Below are 15,520 nucleotides of genomic sequence, written 5' to 3'. Positions count from 1 at the left end.
TTTTTTAGTTTTTCGGCAATTGGAATATGTATTTATTTCTGTTTACTTTTTGAAAAGTTGTTTGGTTTGGTTTTAAAACTTTCTTAACATTCATTGTAACTCTTGTGAAAATAGAATCTAAAATTTAAAGTTGTTTGAAATTTTAAATGTTTTAAAACTTCTTGGAAACTATTAATTTTCCGCCAGATATATTGAACATTTTTAAAGATTTATAACATTTTTTAATGGAAAATCCTTAAGTTTTTGTCACTAGACTCTTTTAGAATATTTTCATTTAATTTTTGAAAAAAATTTCTTGTTTTTTGTTATTTAAGGCTATTTTGTTTTTGAACTAGTAAACGTTTTATATTTGATTTTGTAAATGTTATAAAGAGACTAAAAATAAAGTGTATTTAAAATTTTAGGAGCAACAGTTATTTTTTTTTTTGTAATTTTGTAGTTCATATTCATCTGCAAATAAAAATGATTGTTCGTCCAAAATGAAGAACTAGAAAAAAAGAGAAATAAAAAAAATAAAATATTGATTTTTTTAAGCCGGCTTGATCAAATCAAAAACCGAATAAAAAAATTAGACAAAAATCCAGAAATTTGTGTACTGAACTTTCTGAAGGATAGATCTTTATAAATTATCAATAACAATATTTTAATCATATGTATTTAATTAGCGAGCTTTGCTCATATTGCTTTATACAATGGTTTTTGTTATTGATATTAGAGAAAAATTGTAAAGTTTACAAACGGCGATGGTTACTAGGACATGTTGCTGAATTTCACTTCTTCATCAGCTAGCTTTTCGGGAGCTGAGCATTGAACTCGAATCTCCAACATTCACATCAGTGCAAAGGCAAATGCCTTTAGCTACCGAGCCATATGAATGTCCCGTTGCTCGCTGTACAATTGGTCTCTAAGAATTGCCTTTTTGTTTCTATTCCTTTTAGTCACCATGTAGGCACATACACTCTGTATGTAGTTTATTCCTAATGGTGTGGACATCTCCCGAAAAGCTAGCTGATGAAGAAGTGAAATTCAGAAACATGTCCTAGTAACCATCGCCGTTTGTAAACTTTACAATTTTTCACTAATATCAATATTTTAATTTTTTCAACTTTATTACACTTTTGAAGTCCCTTTTCTATTTTTATATTATAAATTTAAATTTATTAAATTAAATTTAAAAAATCGTTAGTTTAATTTTTTAAATTTTTGGTGTCGAACGTTTTTTAATTGTATAATTATGAAAATTTTAAAGTTCATATTCGCCTGAAAAGAAAAAAAAAATTGTTTTCCATAATAAATAAAGATGTAGCAAAAAAAAAAGGAGTAATAAAAAAATAAGAACAAGAGCTCATTAATTATGAATAACAATATTTAAGTTTGTTATGATATATTGCATTTAAGAAAAACTAAAAATATTTTTTTTTTCAGTACTCGCTTTCCTAATAAAAATTATTAATAACACAAAATTTAACATTTTATTTTTTCATTTACATACTTTTTTTAGTTTGTTATTTTCTGTTTTATTTTGGAAATTCCTAAAATTTCTTCTTGAAAAATTTAAAACTTTTTGTGTTTATTAATGTGTTTTGTTTCCCTGCAGTTTGTAAACTATTTTAATGGAACTGTTAACAAATTTTTGCAAGTTTAGTAAACATGAAATTTTTTTTTTTAATTTTAAAATTCAAAAAAAAAAAAAAAAAGAGAAGTATAAAAACTTGCTTCCATAAAATTTAATCAATATTTTTTTTTTTTTTATGCTTAATTCCTATAGTCTATGTAATTTTTATTTGAAAAAGTATTGTGTTTGTGAAATGTAATTAGTTTTTTCCGAAACTTTGTTTCTTAGTGGAAATACCACCAGCTGCTTGCATAAAAAACTTTTTCGCCCAGCAACAATATTGTTTGTCCCATTTTGACACCTTAGCCACTGTACACAATTTCATTTGTATAAAAAGGTGTGCAGTTAGCTTATCGTCTGTGTGGTCTTGCGAGAATGTTAGTTTTGTCTTTATACATATTTCTATGTCCATATACATCTGCGCACATCGCACTCTGATGTGGTCGGTGCATTAGTGCCCGAATATTTGCCAGGCAGCCAACCAGTCAGCCACCACCATCATCATCAACATCAACATCGACAATAAGCAGTCACAAAGAAATCAACAACTTTTGTCGTTCACATTGATTTTTTCCTATTGTAAGCCGAGCAAAGAACACGTTGGTATTCACTAATGTATGTACTATTAAAAAAATACTCTGAATAATAATAAGAAAATATAAAAAAAAGCAAAAAAAATCATGCATACAAGCATAAAAGTCATAAAAATGGCCTCTATGTTAAGAGTTCAAGGAGAAATCTGAGTACATGCGTATTTTTATATTCTTAAAATTTTTTAATTTTTCTTCTACCTTATCTGTCTCATTCGTTGTGCTGCACATTTACCATTGTAGCGGTGCTTGTGGTCTACCATTTTCAACTTTTTATTTTATAATTTTGTTCTTTTTTTCCTCTCACGTTGCCCTCCCTTTTTAGTTCTATAATCTTTTTAAGTGCATTTCTCTAGCGGACATTCCCGCCCGCAATCTGTGTATGTGACAAACCCTTAATCACAAGCATATGCACTTTTTGGTGTGCACTCATGACTAGTATGCGTGGTTCTACTCTGTATATAGTTAAAAATAATTTTCTTAAATCTGCTTGTGGTCCCTGATTTTCATATGTCGTATGTATATGGGTGTGCAAGTGTGAGTTTTTACTCTACCGCTTTCACTTGAAAAATGCGCCACTCGGTGTCCATTCCAGACATAATTTCTTTGAGGCATGCATATATGCAGTTAGTCAAGCTCATATGTATGTATGTATGTATGTGTATAAGCCAAACAGTATTGAATATATGTATATACATGCGAGTAAAAATATAGTTTACTAAAAAAAACCCTGTTCAAAACTTTAAAGTTTTCGCTATTGATATTAGAGAAAAATTACAAAGTTTGCAAACGGCAAAGGCTACTGGGTCATGTTTCTGAATTTCACTGCTTGATCAGCTAGCTTTTCGGGAGTTGAGTATATAACTTGAAATCTCCAACATTCAATACTTTATACTAGTGTAAAGGTAGATGGCTTTATCCACTCAGCCATATGAATACCCCGCTGCTCGCTCTGCAATTGGTCTCAAACTATTGCCTTTTTTTGCTATTCTTTTATACACCATTAGGTACATACTGATTCTATATGTTTTTAACCCTAATTGTGTGGAATACCTTGAAGTTTTCTAAAATTTTGAATAAATTTCCATTTTTTTAGAGTTTGATGAAATTTTTTGTAAGTTTTTCTTCCGAAGCATGTTTTAGATTTTTGTTAATACAAATTTTGTAGTATTTATTTTGTAGGTGTAAAAATACCTAAAGTACTGCTCAAAAAACTTAATTAATTTGGTGATGAAATGAACTACAATTTTAAAACCTTTTCACTCAAAATTTTTCAAAGCATTTTGAATTTTTTCAAAAACGTGTTTAAAATTGATTTGATATTTTCGTTAATTGCAAAAAAAAAACTGGAAAAACTATGATAACTAATTTCGAACCGTTTTTAAAAATTCAAAGTCCTTAAAATCTTCATAAAAATTTACAAATTTATTATTAGAGTGTTAAGAAACTTGTTGAGAATTTTTTTGCAAGCTTGTTTTAGTTTGCTCCTATAAGAACTGGGTTAAATTAAATTTTGTACATGAAAAAAACCAAAAAAACTCAAAATTACAGTTTCCTTTAACAAAAAAAATCATTCAGAATTTTGAAAAGTGTAGCTCAAATCTGAGAGTTATCTCAAAAATTATCCTAAAATTAAAATAAAAAATTCAAGTTTCATAAAGATAGTTCTATTTAGTCTCCAGAATGTTTCTTTCAATTTTCAAATTTGTTTGAAATTTTTAAAAAAGATTTGAACTTTTTTTTAAGTTTTTTGAAATTATTAAATGTTTTAAAAAATTTTGGACACTAATATTTTTTCAGAAATTTATGACGGTGTAGAAAGTTCTTTGTATTAAAATGGAGTAAGTTTTTGTTAAAAAAACTTTTAAAAATATTTAAATTTAATGGCTAAAACTGCTAGTGACTTGTACTTTGGACTAGAGCGAATCGGTTTACATCCAAAACGCTTACAAAAATTCGAAATACAAAAAAATGTTAATACAAATTTAAAAAAATAAAAATTTTTTCGAAAACGGTTTTGAAATTACTAGTTTTTGTTATACAATTTAATACAGTTCAAAGTAAATAAAAAAGTTAAAAACTGATAAAATTTGCTGATATTTTTTTACACACAAGTGTACCTGTGAATTTGTGCTGTATACAATATATGAAGGTACAATAAGCAGCAACTACGCATATGCGTTCCATGCGCCTCGATGACTTTGAATATACCTGCTGTTCCTTATCGCCTATTCATCTTTGTTTAAATTTCTCCTTTGAATTAACCTGTCACATTCATCACATGTAAAATACACGATTTGTGTTGGTTGATCGGACGCTTTGTTTTAGTTATCCATTGGCGCTGACGAGGCAATAAGGTTGATACTGTCAATTCATATTAATTTTCTCACTCTGATTTGTGACATTCTCTATGACATTTTTAAAGTTGTTGAGCAGATTGTTCTTAAACGACGAGTGAGTTATTCGATGAGCTAGAAGGCTTTGTAGTTTAATAGGTTTAGAAGAGCCAAGTTCCTTGTGTTTACTATTTAGGAAAATTACACAAAACGCCTTCTTAGGCCGTCATATGGAAACTCCTTTCATATTTTTCAAAGATTTATGATCTGGTCCTTAAGGAAGTTACAAACATCTTTTATAACTGAAATTTACTCGGAAGGCTTTGAAGTGCAGGGAAAAAAATTTCAAAAACCATCTCCTTTGTACCTTTTCTGCTAAGAGAGTGCGATACGTGTCACCTTATTTTTCTTCTTTCATAAGTATTTGCTTTCAATGCTCGCATGTACTGTTTTCCATATTTGTTAAGTCTGTTGTTTTGACGTCCACACGCATGCCAGTCTCCTGCATTGATTTTGCATGTGTGCATTCGCTGCTTTACACGTTTTTCGTTTCGGTTTCATTTTGTGTACGAGGTTTTTTGGTTGTTTTTTTTCCTTTTTTCTTCCGCCTTAACAGGTGTGCTGCCATTAGCTGTTGGTCGGCCTGCATGTTGTGACTAGCCCCTCTTACACCTTTAGACTTTTGTATGAATTCATCTTTGTGGTATTTCATTCATTATATATTCCATACTTTACGAATTTTGTGTCTGCTTTGGCGGTTAACGTGTCTGTCTTTGTTGTTGTTATTCCCTGTCTAAATACTGTTGCACCAAAGAGGCTTAGTTTTTATTTTACTTCTTTTAAATGTTACGTTTGTATTATTTTTTCTCTATTTTTAATTGAACGTTTCCCATGAGTGACCAGCTGCAATGTGATTGCTCGTTTGCGTTACCGAAATCCAAAAAAAAAAAATTCGAATCATCCAGAAAATTATACGAAAATCGCGAACTTTTTTGTTTGCGTTTCTCGGAATTATTTTGAATAGAAGGTCTCTCAAAATTCGTATTGACCTAAAATTTTGTTTCGCTCTATACAAAGTGTAAAAAAATACTTTTTGGAACAAAAACTCAAACACCCTTTGGAGAGAAAATTGTCAAAAATCAATGCGAATTTTGAAAACCCATAACTTGTACTGCAGAGAAATTTTTTAAATTAGCAAAAAAAAAAAAGATTCTAGTGGTGGTAGCATCTCTCTACTTTGCAGATGTCGCTCGAGTCGGCCTATAACATGTAGGTTCTTTCCCGCGTATTTGTAGGAAAAAATTAAAAGGAGGACGCCTCAGATTGGAATAGAAGCTCGGCCTAAATCTCTTAGGAGGTATATCGCGCCTTTTATTTATTTACTTTATTTTTATAACTTGTACTTTTTTGAACTTGAATTGATTGGGCCACAAAACTGCATTGTCAATTAAATATAGAAAACTGCAATTCCTAGTTTTATCGAACATGTATTTGAGATTGGGTTGCGTAGTGCTATAGACATTTTTTCGAAATTAAAAAAGTGTAATTTAATTTAATTTACGAAATTTGATGAAAATTGGCACTATTTTTCTGTGCGCTGCTATATATGAAAATTTTCTTCATATAATTTCATTTAAAAAATGGCGAGAAATCACTATCACCAGTGCTGCTCCATATTTTTTATATTGAAGTGCAATCACAATACATGTATAAAATTGTATATGCACTGAAATTTTTGTTTTTTATTTAGAAAATATATATTTTATTTTTAAATTTTCAAAAAGCCCAAAAATATTTCGTAAATTGCTATATCATCACACTACTCAACAACAGTTACAAGTTAATTTTCAAAATCCAGCACAACTCCACTCAGCACCGATTGATATTTATTTCAATTGTTATTGTCATTAATATGGCATTCAGATCATCTCCACCAATTTTTTTTACGATACTTGGATTATTACCGGAGTAACAGCTTTGAAATTGTGGTGAAAACCTGAGTCTAAAAAAGGTACGTTAATTTTTTTTCAATTTTGAATCGATGTTGCTGGCGACCCAAATTTTAGTTTAAATTCAATATTTGAACCAGTTAGCTACATTAGTATTTAGTCTAGGTCGATACAAAAAGTTTCAGCAACTGCTGGAGCTTTAACTCAGAAATGGTTGAGACCACGAAAAAGTACTTCAGGCTGTACCTGTAGAGAATTTCATAATGTTCAACTTCGAGTAAGACATAAGAAGCTAGATTGTTGTGAAGTACCGCAAAAGTGGGCGCGGTTATAGTCCGATTTCGTCCATTTTAAACGGCAATCTGAGATGAGTGCCCAGGAACTTACGTACCAAATTTCATTAAAATACCTCAAAATTTACTCACGTTATCGTGTTTACGGACAGACAGACGGACGAACGGACATCGGACATGGCTAGATGAATTTTATTTTTCGCCCAGATCATTTTGATATATAGAAGTCCATATCTATCTCGATTAGTTTATGCCGTTACTGGGTACCGTTATGCGAACAAAATTAATATACTCTTAGAGCTCTGCTCAGCTGATTATAAAAATATAGACCACTACCTAAAATAGAGTTAACACGTTTCGACGTTATTTAAAAATATTAAATGTAAACAAAAAAATGAAAAACAACGCGTAAAGTGCAAAATATTTCTTCATATTTAGTCACAAATACATATTTAACAAAAATATTCATTATTTTGACATCAATCTTGTTTTACGTGAAGCTGCCCACACAACGAAAACAATTGTGTCCCAATGAAAAAAAGGCTACACAAGCGTAATAGTTCGACAAATTTAGTATAGTGAAAAATATTTATTGTACATAAAATAATGCGATGTTTATCAAATAAAAACGTTCTAGCAATAGATATTCAACAGAAATATAAAAATATGAAAGTAAAAAGTGTCATTCTCATGACGGCTGATTGGGATAATAACTAACAAATAAATGCAAAAAAAAAAACAACCCAGCCAGCATTTTTTGAAAATTTTGATAAAAAAATATTCAAATATCATACCCCAAGATGATTACAAACGTTCAAATTTAAAAGCATTTTCTGTTCGAAAATTAACGTACGTCGGGAGAAAAATGTACCATAAATGTGATTATTCTAGAATAATCATTTGTGATTCATATTTCGAAACGCTTTTTGGTCATATTTGATATCATTGTAAAATTGGGCTTTAATTGTTTTAGAGTAATATTTGAATGCTTTTCACAGTAATTTCTGATCATATTCGTGAACATATTTCAATCATTTTGGTTGAGATTTTTGAATAATTTTTGGAATGCGATTATCATACATTTATTCTTCAACAAAAGGTAATTCGCAAACAAACTAGACCAATATACACCTGCGACTACAACATCCAGCATCAGCTATGATCGTGAACATCTTAAAATGCGATATGGTACGGGATGTTGAAGCCATATCCAGGTATATATGTCAAGAGAGTTTCACTTAGCTGGCGTTCAAATAGTTCACAACCTTTGTATTGTCTAATGGTATAATTTTTATTTTCTGGGAAGCCGATGGTGGAGAAAAATAATTTTTTTGAAACATGGTGTCACGCAAATTTCTTTTTGTTAGGAACATTGAGGGGCAAATTGGAGCTATAGTGCATCGCCGTTACTCGTCTTACATAATGCCTCAAAAAGATATGGTAAAAAGATCGAGCAAAATATATATAAAATGAGGTCACAATGTTAAATATACATTTATTTCAACTCTTCTGTTCGGTTTTGTAGATATCGGTAAAAATATAAAACCGAATAACCGCCAAATATATTTTACTGCAAAGTTTGCAACACATTTATTTTAACACCTTTCTACCGATTCTTTTGAAACTTTAAAAACATATAGATATGTGAACGAAGTATGTTTAGGTAAAAAAGTTTTAATACTCGATATCCGGGTTTGGAGATATTGATAAAAATATAAACCGGGAAAACCTTAATTTTTTTTATTTATTTAAACACTTAACCGATTGTGTGGGGTATATTTATGTAAAATTTTGTTGATACCCGAACCCCGGGTTTAGAGATATCGGCAAAAATATGAAACCGGGTAACCGTCAAATATTTCATACCCGTTTGTTAATTTTTTCCCTACACCACAGTAGTATGCCACCAATTGCCTCATCTTGGAATATTCACGCAAGGAAAGTTATTGATGTTTGTACATGGGGCGAATATACGAAATTTTCGCCAAAAATTGGCAATCGTCAAAAAGTGTAGACAATTTTTTTTGTTTTTTAAGTTTTGTACCAAATTTTTAGTTCTTTTCATTTACTTGTAAATAAAACCTGGTTAAAAAAAAAAAAAAAAAAATTTTGTCTACACTTTTTGACGATTGCCAAGTTTTGGCGAAAATTTCGTATATTCGCCCCATGTACAAACATCAATAACTTTCCTTGCGTGAATATTCCAAGATGAGGCAATTGATGGTTTACTACTGTGGTGTAGGGAAAAAATTAACAAAATAGACCAAAATGATCAGGGGACGAGCTGAGTTGATTTAGCCATGTCCGTCTGTCCGTCCGTCCGTCCGTCTGTCCGTCTGTTTGAACGCAAACTAGTCCCTCCATTTTTGAGATATCTTGATGAAATTTGGTAAGCAGGCATATTTTGATGGGGTATTTGACATTTGTCGGAATCGACCCGGTCGGACCACTATAGCATATAGCTCCCATACAACCGATTGTTCAATAAGAGGGTTTTTGCCATTTCTGCTCAATTTGTGCCTCATTTTAATAGCTAGCAACATCAAATTTTACCACAAGCTTACGCATTGGGCATAGATAGTTGTCTGAAAAAATCGTTGCGAACTTTTTCTTATTTGGCAAACACTCTGAGTGTATTCCTGCCATTAAAAGCTTCTCAGTGAAAAGTCATCTGCTTTGCAGATGCCGTTCGGAGTCGGCATAAAAGAAGTATGTCCCGTCCCGCCAATATGTAGGAAAAATTAAAAGGAGCAAGACGAAAATTGGAAGAGGGAAGCTCGGCCTAAAGTCCTTCCGGAGGTTATCGCGTCTTATATTTATTTTTTTTTTAAGTTATTTGTGTACCATTTATTTACTAATAATAGCTGTTCTATTTCAAATATATCTCCTATTTCTACCAGTTTTAAACGTTTTTTTTGTGTTAAATAAATGTATGTATATATAAATAAAAGTATAAAGTATTCACTACTTACCTCATTTTACTAAAGACAAAGTTTATGGAAGTGTAAAATGACAAACAGAGGTATGCAAATTAAGTTTCGGTTATTTTTAGGTTATTTAAAGCGGTTTAAAATACACACACGTACCCAATCAATATGCATAAACGAAGAAGATTCCGAGAAAATTAGACAAAATTTACATAATTTTACCCAAAAATTAAACAAAGTGTAAATTTACAAAACACAGAAACTCTGTTGACAAGAGTTAAGTTCTTATTTAGCTTAATGAGACAATTATTTAAAGTACCCATGTTATTTTAATGAATTTTTTAAATTTACGGCTTTAGAACAAGTGTGCTTTATTTCTTGTGTCATGGGATACAGAAAACTAACGGTATGTGTAGTAATTAATTTTTTTGTTCCACTAATTTGAAGAAAAATACAAGGCTGTGTCCCTATGCTTCCTGAAAAGCCAGTACACAGTTTTTTGATATATTTTTTTCGTGTTAATGTAAAGATAAAACACTTTTACTGTATTTCTTTATTATACGCAGTTGTTAATGTATGCATAAAAAACATCGATATTTGAGGCATGAATTGGAGCTATGTATGCATGCCAGTATAAATTCATGTTTATTTCTCTTTGGTTAGTGTAGTTTCTCGGGCATCATACATACTCTATTACGCCCTTTGTACTACTTCTGTATGCTTATGGTTGTATTAATGCCGACTGCATACAAAAGCATTAGAAAAACATGTACACATCCATACGAAAGCACTAACCCTGTATCGATCAATAGGAATTTATTCTACATACATATGTAATTACAAAAACAATGCCATTGATATGATGAGAACTTAAAGCCATCAACTTGGATTATATGGACTACTAATATTGGTCGAACCCCCCACTATCTCAACAACAGTTCAATGACGGCAAAGCATCCGGGCTAAACGGTCGGCGGTCGTAATAAATCCTTGATATATTCCAAGCTTATTGCTCCAAGTTGCCTAATCCCTTATCAGTTATTCATAGTCTGGAGTTCTTTTCGAAAAAAAAACATATTGTTAAAGTACATACATTTCGTAAACACGAATAAATTTTCAAAACAATAAAGAAAAATCAAAGAGTCTTAAATTATATACGAGTAGACAAAATTCAGAAAAGTGTTGTTTTACAAACATACTATTATTGATACAACATGCATATTTCAAGCATGCATAAAACTTTTTCCATTCGGGTACCAATGAATTGTTCACACTTTTTAACTTCATACTTCTTGAATGAATAAATATGTTGCAGTTAAAAAAATATGAATCTCACATACTTTTTCATGCATTTATCATACATACAAGTACTCTTTTGAACATAGCAGAAAATTTATGAAAACATTTTAACAGTTCTGTATTTTTTTTTTTTTTAATTTTAATCTTTCGAGTTTTTGATTTCGAAAACAATTTTGAAATTGAGCTCCTTTTTTTTTTATATTTGCATATAATTCATTGAAGTTTCTTTCTAAAATTAGCGACAGTTAATAGAAGACAAAAAAAAAATATTAAAAAACAATTTATTAATAGTTTTTGTTCCTATTGTAACGAATTTACTTGCAAATCCTCTTATTTGCCCTTCTGCTAAGTTCGAATCACTAAACTGTTGAATAAATGACTCCAATATTGAATAATGGAAAAATGGCCTTTATTAAATTACTTCACAATAACACTTATACTTTGCAACTTGATGGCTTAATAACCAAACTGATTGATAGCTGAAATGAAAACTACTATTGCCCGACAGATTGCGTGCTTAATCAATAACTGCTTGATAGCTCAAATCAAGCTGAATTATTGCATACTTTCAGGAGTATCTCAGATATATGCATGTGTTTGTGCATTGATTCTCCGCTGCTCGTGTACGTACATGGTACATATGTGTAGACGCAATTATTGTTTTGTTTATGTAGATACATAATGATTGATCTGTGGATGTGCATGACATCACTGTTTAGCATCGGCTTAGAGATAGCAGCACCCCTTAGTTTTGCTAATATGTTGAATTGTCATCCGAGATAGCACGACTCTACAAAACAAAAATTTGTTCTTTGTCCTAAAGGTTATTTCATGATTTTCTGTTTTATTATAAACAAAAACGAAAAGAAAATATCTTTTTTCGGTATAAAGTTTGCTTTCGTGATAGTTATAGTAACAATACTCATGGCGCTAGAGTGATAACTAAACAACGATCAGGTGTTTTGTACAAATCTAGAATAATCTAAAATGTCGTCACGAAAGTGTAAATATAAAGCTGATGTTTTTTGTTATATCTGTGCGCAATTTATTAAAGTTCGAGATATAAAATATGAATTAAATACATCTCTCATCCTCTGTGAAGCCTACGAAGCATATTTTGCTGTCCTGTTTGGAATCAATATAAGACATGGGATCCACATGTTGCTTGTAGTAAAAGATGTTTGGAAGGTAAGCAAATTTTATTTAAATAGTAAATTAAATAAAGTATAATTATTGATTTCTCTCTCTATATTTTAGGTTGGTATCGAGGTGAGAAAAGATCTATGAAATTTGCAACACCAAGAATCTGGCGAGAACCAAAAGACCACGTTAAAGACTGCTACTTTTGCATTATGAATCCGAGTAAAAGACGTAGAGGTAAAAATGCAAAACCTATCGAATATCCTGATCTTGAATCTTCTTCCGCTCCAGTTGCACACGATCTGACATGACCAGTACCGGAGCTACCGAAAAAATTATCGCAGAGAAGTGGATCATCTCGTTCTTATAAAAGCAATGCCGATAAGGAGTTTTTAACGACACCAGAACAACCAAAACATCATGCCATTACTACCGAAGATTTTAATGATTGGATTAGGGATTTAAATTTACCAAAAAGTAAAGCAGAGCTTTTAGGCTCTTCTTCGAACAACGTTATCAAGGCCAATATAATGAAAACATGATGGGAGGCTATGTATATTTGGGGTTTATTGAGGGATAGTACCTATGAACATAAAAGAAAAAGTAAAAGTGTACACTTTTAAATCATTTTCCACTTTTTTGTAAGTTATTTCGATATTAACACTTAATAAAAATATTTATTTGAATTGTTTAATTTTCAAGTAAAAATGAAAACCACAGATTTTGGAAAGTTTCGTTCAAGCGGTTTCCTAAATAGGAAAGCAAACTTTTTCAAGCTATATATTTTTTGCCGTCAAATTACGATCTAAAGAATTGAAATTTAATGCTTTGAAGGCAAAGTAAAATTTTGTGTTGACCCGTGTAGTTTATTACCATAAGCTGAAGTATTTTGTTGAAAAAAAAAAGTTTGTTAAACAAAAAAGTATAGCCACTCTCTCGGCAATAGACTTTTATAATTCCAAACTTGACATAGTAAATTTGGCATTGAACCAATCAATGTGTAGCAAATTTACATTTTAGTCGTCAATTTTGTTTAAAAAAATTAAAACAACTTAAATTGTTGGCAATGCAAAAAATAGTGGCTGCCCAGCAACAAAATTACATAAACAATCTAAGACCTAATTCGTTTTGCAAATAATAAAAAATAAATATTATATATAAAAATAAATAAAATAAAAAATAATTAATTTAAGTTTTTTGACCATAAAAAAATATTAAAAGAAAAAACAAATACTGCTGATTGATTGTTAGTTGCAATATGAGCACGTCATGAGTGTCGCTGACGATGCGCTGCTCCTACTCTATGAAGCGTAAAAACCAGTGAAGCATTTTTGCTGACTGGTCATATGTAATATGTACATAGCAATTATGAATAAAAATATTAAGTGTAGCAAAAAAACAAAAAAAAAAAAAACTGATTCAACTGATTTGCAAATGCATTGCAATTTTGTATAAGAAATGGTTTGAACCTAACTTCAGAGGCCAATTAATAATGCATAAAGTTTAGTGTGGTTTGAAAGGTTAAAAACAACTTATAAATAAAGCTCTGACTAACGCCCCTATTCTAGTGTGGTAACAACATTCTTCACCACGGTAACGAAATCATGTGGCAACTTTTACACCCTTTTGGTATTCTACCTGCTAAAGTAGCCGGATAATTTTTTACCCACAAAAGTAAGTGGTTACATCGAAATAACCACACAGCAGCTGTTGTTCAGAAAAGGGCAAAACTGAAAAATAAAGAATTGTAAGCGCAAATAAGTAAAGATAATAGTAAAAAAGTGTTGCCTCTTGCTATACATATTTGTTTACATTATGTACTTTCACAGAATAAATTACAATATACATATGTAGAAACCTAACATGCATAATATGCATATACACATCGTCCCGTTTATTCGTTAACATCGTATCTACAAGTGAGACATTTTCGGTAAAGCGAACACGGTTCCACACCATGTTTTCATTTGGGACCAAAATTTATCGAAAAAAAAAAGAACCAAAAATGATACTATATTTTGACATAGGATAAGTCTATGTCTTCCACCAACCAAACGTTGTGAACCTAGTTTAAGTCACAAAGCTCTTGGTTCCAGCATTATGTCGTTGATTGCAATGAAATAAAATGTATGGTGCAGTTAGGCTTTAGTAAGAAACGGTTCAAAATTTGCGTTCTGGTGTTGCCGAACTATGTATGTGGAAAACTCAGTAAATCATAAATGAAACTAGGCAATTTTGTTAGTGCTACCTTTTCTCTTAGCGTTTAAATTTAATATCAGAACCTAGATTCAGTAAGTGTGAGTTTTGATCCCAGGACTCAGGGATTCTGCTAGCACCTACGGGAATAATTTTATACAAAACATTTCTTCCGAAATCAAATCTCTTTTGCATTTGTTTCCTTCTGTCTTCGAGTTAAAATATTTCTTGTGCGAAGATACTTAGTTTTCAATTACCTTGCTTGGCTTAACACCACAATAGTCCTGGAATTCCTTGAATTCATTGAGCTGGGTGATAAAGATTTAAATATCAAAGTTCCAAACGAGAAGTAATGCATCGAATTTCTTTGTAAAAGTTTTGAAAGTGTTAGGCTCACGACAGAGTGCTCGCTATAAGCTATGCTAGGCGAGAAGAAATTTTTATTTTCATATATTTTACATAGTGTTGTATAACCGATCGAAATATCTAGCCGTTATTAATATTATTATAAAACAAGTTTTTTTTTATTAGTCGGTTAGTTCATCAACAATTAACGACAATGTGTTTGCCAACACTTTTCTTTTTAATGCCTGGCTTAATTATATCCTAGGTGAAATATTATTGTTCTGGTATATTTTACTGACTGAGCAATTTATTATGGTGAGAGTTCCATTGAAGTAAATTCAAAATTATATGGGGGCTAACGAAAGTGTGGCGAATTTTTGGGCAATATTGTGAATTTTTACCTGAGTGAAAAAGAAAGAAAAGTACCAATCGTGGCTACTGCCTAAAAAGGACCAAAATTGAAGAAAAGGGACCAGCGGACCAAATGGGGTTGGAAGGGACCATTTTTGGTCTAAATGGACCAAAGTGGCAACCGTGAAAGCGAAGAAAACTACCATTCAAATTTCTCCACCGACACTGGTGAGTTTCTTGGTGATGACAGCGTTACCACTTGGGCCAGAATCGCGAATAAAAGAACTGGTAACGATATTCGGTTACATAATGTTCTGGGAACTATTTTACCGGTAACGCTCAGAATCGAGGCGTAACTATGGGTTTAGTTGACTGGTTGTTTGAGTAGTCATTGAAAGTTACTATACGATGTAACGTTGTAAATATCTACAGTTATTTACTTGATATAACGTACAGTAGTGGTGACATAAATGTGATAG

The 15,520-nt window shown here is 31.1% G+C and overlaps 1 protein-coding gene and 1 long non-coding RNA gene across 8 annotated transcripts in view; both read left to right on the top strand.

Annotated features, from left to right (window-relative positions):
* Positions 1-15,520, top strand: part of drn (doctor no) — an 84,175-nt gene that overhangs the window by 24,295 nt on the left and 44,360 nt on the right. The gene's annotated exons all lie outside the window — the stretch shown is intronic.
* On the top strand, positions 9,033-13,343 carry LOC137237629 (uncharacterized). Its single transcript, XR_010948994.1, has 2 exons — positions 9,033-12,197; positions 12,267-13,343. It is a non-coding gene; the product is annotated as an uncharacterized lncRNA (long non-coding RNA).

The sequence above is a fragment of the Eurosta solidaginis genome, chromosome 1 (genome assembly GCF_040869045.1).
Source record: "Eurosta solidaginis isolate ZX-2024a chromosome 1, ASM4086904v1, whole genome shotgun sequence".
NCBI classification, from domain to species: domain Eukaryota; kingdom Metazoa; phylum Arthropoda; class Insecta; order Diptera; family Tephritidae; genus Eurosta; species Eurosta solidaginis.
Note: the sequence above shows the minus strand (reverse complement) of the source record. Positions and strands in the feature narration are given on the sequence as shown.